Source organism: Balaenoptera ricei, chromosome 13, assembly GCF_028023285.1.
Source record: "Balaenoptera ricei isolate mBalRic1 chromosome 13, mBalRic1.hap2, whole genome shotgun sequence".
Classification (NCBI taxonomy): domain Eukaryota; kingdom Metazoa; phylum Chordata; class Mammalia; order Artiodactyla; family Balaenopteridae; genus Balaenoptera; species Balaenoptera ricei.
In genome coordinates this window covers 76,507,848-76,519,947 of record NC_082651.1, presented here as the reverse complement: position 1 = coordinate 76,519,947, position 12,100 = coordinate 76,507,848, and positions in this window count along the sequence as shown.

Sequence of the window (12,100 nt, the reverse complement as noted above, 5' to 3'; positions counted from 1 at the left end):
CATTCCATCAATATTTTAGGTGGCCTAACTATGGATAGCTTGAGTAGTGTGTCTGAAGTCACGCTGTTTGTGATCTGGAGTTTAAAGCCTGATGTTTGATTGATGCCAGACAGATGTGACATAGATGGCTGACAACACAACAGATCTAGTCTCAACGGTTATCTGTGGTTTAGGCTTGGTTATCTTTTAAAGATTGACATATTCCAGCAAAGAACTCTTTTGCCACAGTTACATTCTCATGTGCATGGCCGTTAGCACCCAATATTGATGAGAGGATTCATTTGGCTGATCTATTCTGATACGAGAAAGCCTTAAGTCTTAAATTTCAAAAACTTCTCTTTACAAGAGAGAGTTTCTCCTGGTGACTTAGCAAGATGAGAATGTTGTGCTGTCTTTAGCAAAATTTGTGGTATTTGTGTCTGTTGGGTATTAATGTGTATTATGTGCATTGAAAGCATGAGTGCCTTCTCTATTTTAAGCTATGAGCAAGGGACTGCAATTTTATAAGCCATATGTATATACAATATATAGTATATATAATAATATAAAATGTATTTATAATATACATATAACAAAGTATATATGCAACTTTGCTAATTTCCTTGTTGTTTTCACTGGGAGCACTGTGAGTTTCCATAGAAACGTGCTTATGATAAAGTTTATAACCGTTTGCAGTTTAAGAATTGTGCCAAACCAAACGCCTCTTTTCTGGAGCTTTTGGTAGACCCACCACCCAGAAGTGGGTGCTTGAAATGTGTTTTCATGAGTTCTGTTGTCATCACTGAATCAAATGCAACCTCAGTCTTTCCAGTCCATCCTGCCAGCCCAGTTCCAGGTCCCATTTTGCAGGGTCCGCTCAGGTGGCCATTCAATGCCTGCCACCCAGGTCAAGTTTTGTATCATTCTAGCCATTTCCCCCCTATCCCTCAAACTCCATATTCAATTTGTCAGTAAATTCTATGTTACTTCAAAAAAAATTCAAATGAACTTCTCTCCAACTTGACTACACGCCCTCAATGCACACTTCAGCCTCATCTAAATACTACAGTAGCCTCCTAAACACTCTCCCTGCATCCCCCCAGCCCCACATGGATCCATTTACCACAGAGCAGCTGGAATAACTATCAAAACACACACATCAATCAGATCATGTGACTTTCCTGCTCAAAACGTTCAACGGCTTCCCATATCTCTTGGCACACATTCTACATTCCTTAGGATGGCAACGTCTTAGTCCCTGATTCCTGTCTGTCTCTTCAACCTTATCTCACAACCTCTCATCTTCCTCTCTCTTGCTCACCAAGTTTACTTTCCTGGCTCCTTTCAGTTCCGGGAAGAAGTCAAGCTCTTCCAGTCTCAGGGCCTTTGCACTTGCTGTTCTCTCTGACCCAAAGTGTTCACACAGCTCTACCCTTGTCATCATATAGGTCTCAGCACAAATGGCATCTCCTCAGAAAAGTTTTCCCTAAAACCATCTTTAGATAGATACTCACTGTTATTCTCTCTTTCCCCTGTTCCTTCCTTCCGGGCTTTGCTATAATCTGTGATTATGTTCCTTGTTTACTTGTTTATTGTTTTCCTTCACAAGACTAAGTCCAATAAAGGTGGGAACCGTACTTATCATGTATCCTCAGTGCTTAGCACAGTATCTGGCACAAAGTAGGTGCTCAAGGGAATTCCCTGGTGGTCCAGTGGTTAGGGCTCCATGCTCTCACTGCGGAGGGTCTGGGTATGATCCCTGGTCGGGGAACTAAAATCCCACAAGCCGCGTGGTGTGGCCAAAAAAGAAAAAAAAGTAGGTGCTCAATAAACACTTGTTGAATGAATGAACAGAAAATACTTTCAAATATTAAAGAAAAATCTGCCTATTTAAAATTTCTACTGTTGATTCTAGTTCTGTTTTTGAAGGCAACATAAAATGACTCTATGGCTTCTTATACAGATATTTCAAATCTTTGATACCTTTCTTAGTCATCTGATTTCTGTGCTATACACACCTCTGAACCTTCCCTTGTAGGGCATGGCTTCCAACTTTCTCATCACAGTGTTCATTCTTTGTTGGAAGATACTAGTTTCACAACATCCCTCATGGAAAAAGCAGATGTGTTCTGACCACCACAGGGTCCAGCAGGACTCACCTTCTTTGGTGAGAATCATATCCAGCTTATGGATCTTTAGTTTTCAAGATCTGTTGTTTTTTTCCCCAATATATTGCAAAATAGAACATTTCCCAGGGTTTCTGGCATCTTTCCCATTCTTTATGGTTTCTCAAACTCACTGCTATGAGATTATATCTGCAAATTCTTTTCGTACTCTGTAATATAATTTGTCTGGATCTGGAGGTTTGAAATAATCTGTATGCCTAGATTTTTCTTATTCCCTAAATTATTGTGGGCTCCACTTTCCTCTTTTCATGGTCTCCTTTGCTGCACAATTAGAATTCAAAATCTATTCTTGCTTCAGAAGATGGAATTTGAGTATTTGGCAATTTGGACCTTTAGTTGCCTGTTAACATGACACTTTCTTCCTGGATCTGTCACCTCCTTGTTCTCCTCTTCCTCATTCTCTTCCTACTTCTTCCTTTCTTTTTTTATGTTCTTTAATCTTATGTTCTCTCCCTTCCTCCTTTCCTCCTTTCTCTCCCTCCCTCCTTTCCTCCTTTCTCTCCCTCCCTCCCTCCCTTCCTTCCTCCTCTCCCACCCCATTTTCTCTCTCTCTGAACTGAACTTTTCATGGAAGAGCTTTTTAATCACTTGTGTCTCTTGGATTTCCCATTAGCTGAGGCTTTAGCCTTCCTGAAAACCATCATTTTTTGTATTGGTTCTTGACTGTATGTCCCTCATGATCTCTCATGAACTGGTCCTTTAAAAAATATGAGTTCATGAGAAAGTTTTCTGTGTGGCCACGCTGGCTTACGAGTTTACTTATCCTTTTCCTTTTCACTGGAATTCTTCATTATTACGTTGCCTTAGAATGTATGTAATGCTCCCCTTCCTTGCTATTATAGACTCCCAAAAGACATGGTCATGTTCTCCCAAGGTCCCTGTAATTTCTGTACAGAAACCAGTTCTTTCTCATTGGTTAAAATTATATCCAGAATGGCAGTTTCTCCTTCTGTCTGAGAGCTGAAATTGTTAGCTAGGAATGTTAAAAATTTTTATAAGCAACTCTATTTTAGCAAACTGTGAATTCCAGCAGACATAAAGATAGTTCAAGTCCCCATCCCTATGATTGCTCGCTTGTACTTATGTGGTCTGCCTTCAGAAAGCCTCCTCCTTGCCTGGGCCATCCATGGTAAAGGCTCACCCCAGAAGGACCCTTGTTTGTATTTCTCCTGTAATTCTATCCTGCTTCCACTCTTCCTGAGTGGCTTTCTGTACAGGACCGTGGCATCTTTTGCCATCTCTTTTTCATATATAAGGCTATTTCTTCCTGCTTCTTTTGAACCTGCTGCTTCCTTTTCCTGCTGCATTTCAGGCAGGTGACTCATCTCACCTGCGTGAGAATGGCCATGCTTATGTTAACATTCCAAGTTCTCTTTCTTTACATCCCATCCTCTGTGAATCGAAGTCAGAAATCTTTCAGCACATAAGGGTTTTTCCTGATGAGTTTCTCTCATTTTCAACTAAGGATTAGGTATGAGGTACCACCTGTAGTGTTCCATTCATTTCTCCAGATTGTCCCATTCTTCTCACCCTTGATTCCCATTCTCCTTCATCCCTTCAGAAGACTTTCCCACTGACTTCCTAGTGCTCCATCACCCTAGTCTTATTTTGCTAATAATCTTGTGTATGGAAAGGTGTTCATTCCTCCAGCAACTCTGTTGGTTAGGGTGATTAACTTTGGAGTCATTAAGTTTGAGAGCTGGTTCTGCCACTAACTAGCTGTGTGATGTGGGGCAAGATACTTAACCTAAGCCTCATTTTCCCCAGCTATAAAATGGGAACAATTATAGAACTTACCATTTAGGGTTGTCATGACTAAATGAGATAATCCACGCAAAGCATCCAACCCAGCACTTGATGCTTAGTGAGGGCTTCCAAAGTTGTTGTTACTATTACTCGTGGCATTGGTAATTTTGTTCACCCTCTTGCCCGCCCCAGCCCTGAATCAGGAGAGAATTTGGTTGCCAGGTGAGGGAAGAGAGGACAATGAGCAGAAGACCCCAGAAGGCATGAGAGAGACTCAAGCCCTTGTGAGGAAGGGAGAATAGATGGAAGGAGCAGCTGGAAAGGACCAGCTCCGAGAGGATGTGGGTTTAGTCGGATGAGCACCTGGCACTCCGTTGCTTTTATTCTTGTCTTGTGCCTTTTCCATCATTTTTACGGGCTGGTGTGTAGACATTTGCTGAAAGGGCTATCCCACCTGGATCTCATTGAAATCATGCAGCCTTTTCCTTCGCCGAACGTTTTTTTTATCCCAGTGACTATATAAATGTTCCATTTGTGATGTAATTGTTCTGTTTCAGATTTTCTTTCCTAAACTAAAAACGAGAGTTATCCAAAACATTCGAGACAATGGCTTGAATGTAACTCTTTGTATGAAAAACTCTTTATTTCCTAAGGTTTGCATATCTTTTTCCTATTTAGTCGGCTACCTATGGCTCGAGGTGGAGGCTCCAAAGGTCGGGGGTTGCATTGTGAAGAGGATGGAAGGATGAAGGGAATTACTACTGTTGTAAATTTTCCACTTCCTAGAGAGGAGGGGGAAGCATGAGCTAAACAGGCAGCTTTCACTTGTTCGGAAATACAAATCCCAACCCTTATTTTGGTTGCTTAAAATGTCTGCAGGAAACAGCCAGGTTCTGCCAAAATTATTTTTATAAAGAAAATATTCTGTTGCTTTAGCTGCCTATGGCAGTGACTTTTTCTTGGAGTCAGTGAACCTTCCTTCCATTTCATGATTCTGCCATAGAACCACACATGGAAAGAGGAGGGAGGAAGGAGGAATGGGCCAGAATTTAACTTTGACCTTTTTAAAGGTAGAAAATGGAACAGATCTTGTTCAGTGAGGAAATGAGGTAAGGCATGAATTATTTAGTTGTGGTAAAGTGGAAGGAGGAGGAGTTTCAGCGTTAAAGACCTGGACTCACTCTAGGAGGGAGACCTCCCTTCCCTCGTGCTCAGGTTCTCTAGGGCTCCTTAATTGTCTTCCTCTGCCCACCCACCTGCAGCCCACAACCTTGACCTGTGCTCTTATGGAGGCATCATGGAGAGGTTATCCGACCACAGAGGAAAGCGCCCTTAATCCTGACTGAAGATTTGGGAAAAGGCTTCTCAGAGAAGGTGACACTTGATATGGACTTCGCAGGGGGCTGAGCAATTCGAGAGGCAGAGTAGTGGGAGAATGGCGTCCAGGCAGGTGGAGAAATGTGAGCAGTCACGGAGGTGGCATGACTTCATCTCCCATGAAGACGGAGAGGAGCCTTGTGTGCTTGCTTTTTTTCTGAAGGCAATGGGAAACATCAGGAGTTTTTGAGCAAAATGGGAACATGATGAGTTCTATGGTTTGGAAAATAAATCCAGCAGCCATGAGAGGTGCAGATTCAAAGTAAGGAAACCCCACAGGGTTTGGTGATGATGTTGGTGAGAAGTGGAACTGGGGCAGTGGGAATGGAATAGAAAAGAGGGACACAATTCCAGAGAGACGGCAGCCTCATCAGGGAGGGTTGGAGGAGAGTAAAAGGCTTCTCTGAGCTTACATCTGGAATGTTGAGGGGATGGTGGTGATGTTAAGTGAGTTGGAGCTCAAGGCGGAAGGATGACTGGGAGGAAGATGATGCGTTATGGATGAGAATAAGAAGTGTCTGTAGGTCCAGCTGAAAGCAGTTGGAAATACAGATGAGGAAAAAAGATGAAGTTGAGTTGAAAAGTTGGGCTCATTTTCATATGCATGTTAGCTAAGACAAAAGGAGGAGAGATCATCCAGGGGAAACATAAAGAAGAAAAAGAAAAAGCAATTGAGCATGGAATCTTGAAGAATGATTGTATTTAAGGATGAGTAGATGAAGAGGAACCCCCAGTAAAGACTGAGAATGAGCCTCCGTTCGTTCATTCATTCATTCAGTCAACAAATATTTATTGGTCACCCACCATGGGCAGGTCCTGGGCATCAAGGGTACAGTGGGAAAGGAAGCCCGCCTCCCACAGCTTGCGGTGTTGGAGGTGCTCGAAGAGTGCAGCGCCCTATGGAAGCCCAGCAAAAAGGGAGGTGGGGGCTGGAGGGTGGAGATGCGGGCGGTCAGGAAAAGCTGGGTCTGATGCTGCTGACTGCACTGGAGACGCAGAGAGGAGAGGTGGCCGAGGGGAGGCAGGAAAGAGGGACACATGGGAGAGGAGACAAGGCAGAGGCCCAAAGGGGGGATTTGTCACCCTCGCCGAGCCCGACCTTCTTTCTTCTGCCTCACCTGGAAGCAGAGTGGACGCCGGCCCAATCAGCTTTACCTCGTAGCCGTAGCAGCCGCTGGGCGTGGCTTTGCTGCACATTCATGAAACTTTTAAGAGAGGAAGCTGCTTTATATCGAGTTACACACTAATTAGAAATACAGCAACGTTCCTGTCTCTTAAGACGTTCTCTTAAAGGCTTGCCCCGCTGTCTCTCTCCAGAATTCATTTTCCCCGTACTATTTCATTCACAGAGATTCTGGGCCATAATATATATAAACTAACAAAATATTAAAGATATAAAATAAAATTATGCTATTATCTGATTATAAAAGTTCTCATTGCAAAAACTTGGAAAACGGAATACAAAGTAGAAAATACAAATTATTCATTTCCCTATCACTCTTACTATTCTTTTGTTTTTCTTCCTAATCCTGTTTCTAGACACATTTTACTACGTTTAAATGTTTGTGATCATTTTGTATTTACAGTTTCATATATTATTTTGTTTACTAATTATATCATAGGTATTTCCTCATGTTACTAAAATAGCTGTAAAAACATTTCATTGTACACATGCGTTACACTTTACCCATTCCTGTGTTATTTATTTAGGTTCTTTCTAATCTTTCTCTATTTTAATGCAGCAATTATCCACCTTTATACATATTTTTTTGTCCCTGACTCTTCAAATCCACTCGTACTTCAAAATGATTTCTGATATATTTTCCCCTAGAATCCTTATGTTTAAATGAATGTCTCATTAATACAATGAAAAGTGATTTCACCATCCTTTGTCTCAAAATGCAAGTTATTTTGAAATGTTATCTGATTATTTTGTAAACTCCATTTTTAAGTCAAGAAATTTGACCAAAATTGCGATAATGATAAATTGTATTTATTTTTGGCTCACTATTAAGCCCCAAGTTTCTACCCATGCTTGCTTGAATTCCACAGGTTTGGCAAAAGGGGAACTATTTTTCCATGTTTTTAGGTTTGTCAGAGAATATTAATTTTGAACCCAGGTCATCTCTCCCTTCATATTCAATTTTTCTCTTTGCTTTATTATAACACATCACTTTGTATGCGGATTCAAAGGCTACTCCAGAAAGCAAATAGAATGTATTTTTGTTTGCTGGAAAAATTAATCTGCCTTATAGAGCTTTTTGGATTATCTTACCCTCAAACGTTTGGTGTGCTTCTGTTTTAAGTGTTTTTTATAAGAAGAATAAAGCTGGATTTTAAAAAAATGAACTTTTAACTGGCAAGTTTAATTCATTATTTTTTGTGATCATTGATATATTTCAATTTATTTTTACTACCTTTTTCATGCTATTTGTCCTGTGAAGTTCTTTACTTACTTCACTTTTTTTGCTCCTCCAGTAGTTTGAAATTTATGGATTATCTTTCTAATTTTTTAATGGTTAGAGTTTTTAATTATGTTTACTCTCTTCCTAAAACTTAGAGGGCTTTAACTCTTTCAGCTTATAGGCTATTGTTACCCAGTATTTTATTTCTATTAAAAATGTTTTGCAAAACCTATCATATATAGAAAAGAATACAGCACACACACACACACACACACACACACACTCTCATGAATACTTATGTACCTACTATTTTTTTTGTACCTACTATTTTAAGAGACAGAATATTACCTCTATTTATGTGCCCCCTCCCCCAATTTTTTTTTACTTCACAGATTAGGTGTATTAGTGTTGATGTTTATTTAGATTTATCCACGTGATAGGGCTTCCCTGGTGGCGCAGTGGTTGAGAATCTGCCTGCTAATGCAGGGGACACGGGTTCGAGCCCTGGTCTGGGAAGATCCCACATGCCGCGGAGCAACTGGGCCCGTGAGCCACAACTACTGAGCCTGCGCGTCTGGAGCCTGTGCCCCGCAACGGGAGGGGCCGCGACAGTGAAAGGCCCGCGCACCGCGATGAAGAGCGGTCCCCGCACCGCGATGAAGAGTGGCCCCCACTTGCCGCAACTAGAGAAAGCCCTCGCACGAACCGAAGACCCAACACAGTCAAAAAAATAAAAAAATAAATAAATAAATAAATAAATAAAGTAACGATTAGATTTATCCACGTGATAAATGCACTTTCTTTGCTCACCTGGTTACCATCCTTCTTAAATCTCAAATCTCTCTTCTGTGGTGCTTTTCCTTCTTCCTATAGTATATATTTTTAAGAAGTTCCTTTATTTCTTCTGTATTTTAAATCTTAAGAGGGTCTGTTGATAATAAATTACCTTAGCTTTTGTTTGTATAAAAACATCTGTATTTCATCCTCATTCTTTAAATTTTGTTGGATATACAATTATAGATCGACAATTATGTCCTTTTGGCACTTTGAAGATATTATCTTACAGTATTTTGTTATCTGCTGCTGTTCATAAAAAATCAGATATAAAGCAGGTAAGCTGTCTTTTGGTGTGGAGGGGGACAGTTTTTAAGCTATTCAATTTGTCTTACATGTTCTGCAATTTCACCAGGATGAGTTTGGGTGTAAGTATTTTTTGGAATATTTTGTAGATCCTAAATATTAGGATCCATGAAAATTCTTGACTATTATGTCTCTCCCATTCTTTCTACTCACTCCTTCTGGAACTCTGATTAGATGAATGTTAGAACTCCTCACTCAAACTTCATATCTACTAACCTCTCTTTCATATTTTCCTCCTCTATCTCTTTGTACTATATTCTAAGTAGTTTTGTCATATCCAACTTTCAACTTGCTAATTATGCTTTTCAGTTGTTCTAATCTACTAGTTAACTCATATGTTGAATCCTAAGATTTCAACTATACCTTTTACTTCCAGAAGTTAAGAATCTGCCTGGATATTAATGATAGTATTTCATTCCTTGTTCATATACTGAATTTGTTAAATATTGAAAACATACTTATTTTACAAACTATGGCCTGCCAGCCAAATCTAGCACACTCGTTTTTTAAAAATTTTTTTTAAAAAGATTTGTATTTAATTAATTAATTTGGCTGCAGTCTTAGTTGTGGCACGTCGGCTTTTCCTTGCGGTGCGCGAGCTTCTCTCTAGTTGTGGCGTGCGGACTTAGTTGCCCTGCGGCATGTGGGATCTTAGTTCCCCGACCAGGGATCGAACCCACATCCCCTGCATCGGAAGGTGGATTCTTAATCACTGGACCACCAGGGAAGTCCAACACACTCCTTATTTTTGTAAAAAAGGTTTATTGGAACACAGCTAAGCCCATTAATTTACATACTGCTTGTGTCTGCTTTCACTGTAGAATGGTAAAGTTGAATCTTTTTGATACAGACTGCATAGCTTGCAAAGCCTAAAATATATATTACCTGGGCCTTTATAGAAAAAGTTGGTCAAGTCCTGCTACATGGGATAACTCTAACATCTAAAGAAAGTGTGTGTCTGATTCTGCTATTTGATGTTTCTGCTCTGTCCCATTATGTCTTGCTCTGTGAGTGGTCTTGTGATTTTTCACTATGAGCTCATTTTTGTTGGGGCATTATCTGTGAGAATTTTAGGAGGCAACTTGAGAGAATATTCCCTTTATTTGTGTTTACTTTGCCCAAGTGCCTGGGGAGCTAAAAATCTAGGACTATTTTAAATTAGTTTCTTTGGTTTAAAATAGTTTCAGAATAGGCAAGTAGAGTGAATTTGAACCCCAGGCTTCAAGCCTGGGGTATGGTTATTTCCTCTGGTTGGCAGGTGGGGACCTTTCCTTCCCTTGCAACCCAAATCAGAGCTGAGACACAGAATTTTTTTGATGTCTCCTTTTGCAGGGCAAATATTTTCCAGTCCATTCTTTCACTGGAAATTTGGGCCTTCAGGGACTCATTCCAAAGTCTCTATGCTGACACCCTTCTGCCTTGTCATGTCCCCTCTAACAGTGGCAAATGCCATTAGGGGTCCACTGCCTGCTTGAGTGAGCATTTACCATGCTAATTCTGGCTTCTGGCTTCTACTTCATTTTTAACCCCTGAGGATTTACCTTAATTTCTTGCGAAGTCACCTATTCATTTTATTCAGAATTTTACAGGTTTTTTTTTTAGGGGAGGATTTTCATGATAGGGAGTCTGTCATAATGCTGGAAATAAATGTCATGAAAATTTTAAATTAAAAAATGTACAGTTAAGATAATGGAAATGGGAAAGTTTTATAATACCCCTACAGGCTCCAAGCCTACCTAGTATTTACTTATATCTGAATTATGAGCTGCATCTCTGGAGTCAGACAACCTAGGTTTGGAACCAGGCCTTCTGTAGAGTGTGGGGAGAGAGGGAGAGTGGGCAAACGTTTTCTGAAAAGGTCCAGATGGTAAGTATTTTCAGCTTTGCCAGCCATATGCAACTACTCAACTCTGCCACAGTATCATGAAAGCAGCCATAATTACATACTGTGTAATGAATGGGCATGGCTGTGTTCCAATAAAACTTTATTTACAAAAACAGGCAGTGAGCTGGATCTGACCTGCCGGTTATAGTTTGCAGACCCTTGGCCTCATGCAAATTAATAAACGTCTATAAGCATAGGTTTCCTAATCTCTAAAATGAGGGTAATAATACCTGTGTTATACATAGGTTGTTACGAGCATGAAATTAGAAACTTCATGTAAATGCTGGTGTTAGCTATGATGATGCTGGCAATGATGATGGTGGTTTCAAACCAGTTCCCTGATTTTGTAAGATTATCAGGTGTGTCTTCACTTCAAAACCTTCAAATACATCCAGTGCAGCAGCTGAGGGCTCATAATAGAAAGCTAACAATACTGCAGCAACAAACAACTTTAAAATCTCAGTGGCTTTAAAGAACTCGGATTTAAGTCTTGCTCACATTAGGTTTCCAGTACAATTGATAGGAAACTCTCTTCACTGTTGTCCCTCTGGGACCCAGGCTGAGGGAGCAGCCTCCATCTTGAAACTGCTGGTTACCACAGAGGGAAGGAGCTCTGGAGGGTCTTGCAGCAACAATTAAATGCTTGGTTTGCAAATGCCACGTGTCATTTCTGTGCACCATTCATGGTCAGAATGGGTCACGTCTTCCCCTCCCTGTCAGCCCCTCCAGGAGTACGTGCGCTGCAGAGCTGCCCCCCTTCCCAGGGCGGCCCACATCCAGTGACTGCTCCAGGTGGGGCACCAAGGCCCAGCCTCTCTGACCCAATGCGGGGCAACTCGAATGGCCATTTTAGCTTCAGAGATCCTTGTGGGTTCGGCTCAGTCTCCTGTTGGGCAAACTCGACTTCTCCCTCTGCCCAGTCCTTCTTCCTTCTCCTTCTTTCTACAGGATTACTCCCAAGGACAGTCCTAAAATAAACATCCTATACACTAAACTCCATCTCAGGGTCCTTCCCAGAGAACCCAATCTGTGACACCCTCCATATGCCCAAGATGGAGAGGGCTAGGAATATCTCCCAGGGAGACCTGAGGACTACCTCATTCACTAGGGTGAGCAAAGGTAGTGCATACACATGGGAGAGTCTAAAATTGGAACAATGATAATAGCAAATAGTTATTGAGTGCTGATCTGCTGCATGCTGTACAAAAATATGTTGCTTGGATTAGTGTATTTAATCCTCTTAACACCCTACATATTAGACCAGGGGATTAGACCAGATGATGGCAAGCTATGGCCTGCGGACCAAATCTGCCCATTCATTTCTGTATTGTCTAGGCAACTTTCATGCTACAATGGCAAAACTGAGTAGTTGTAACAGAGAC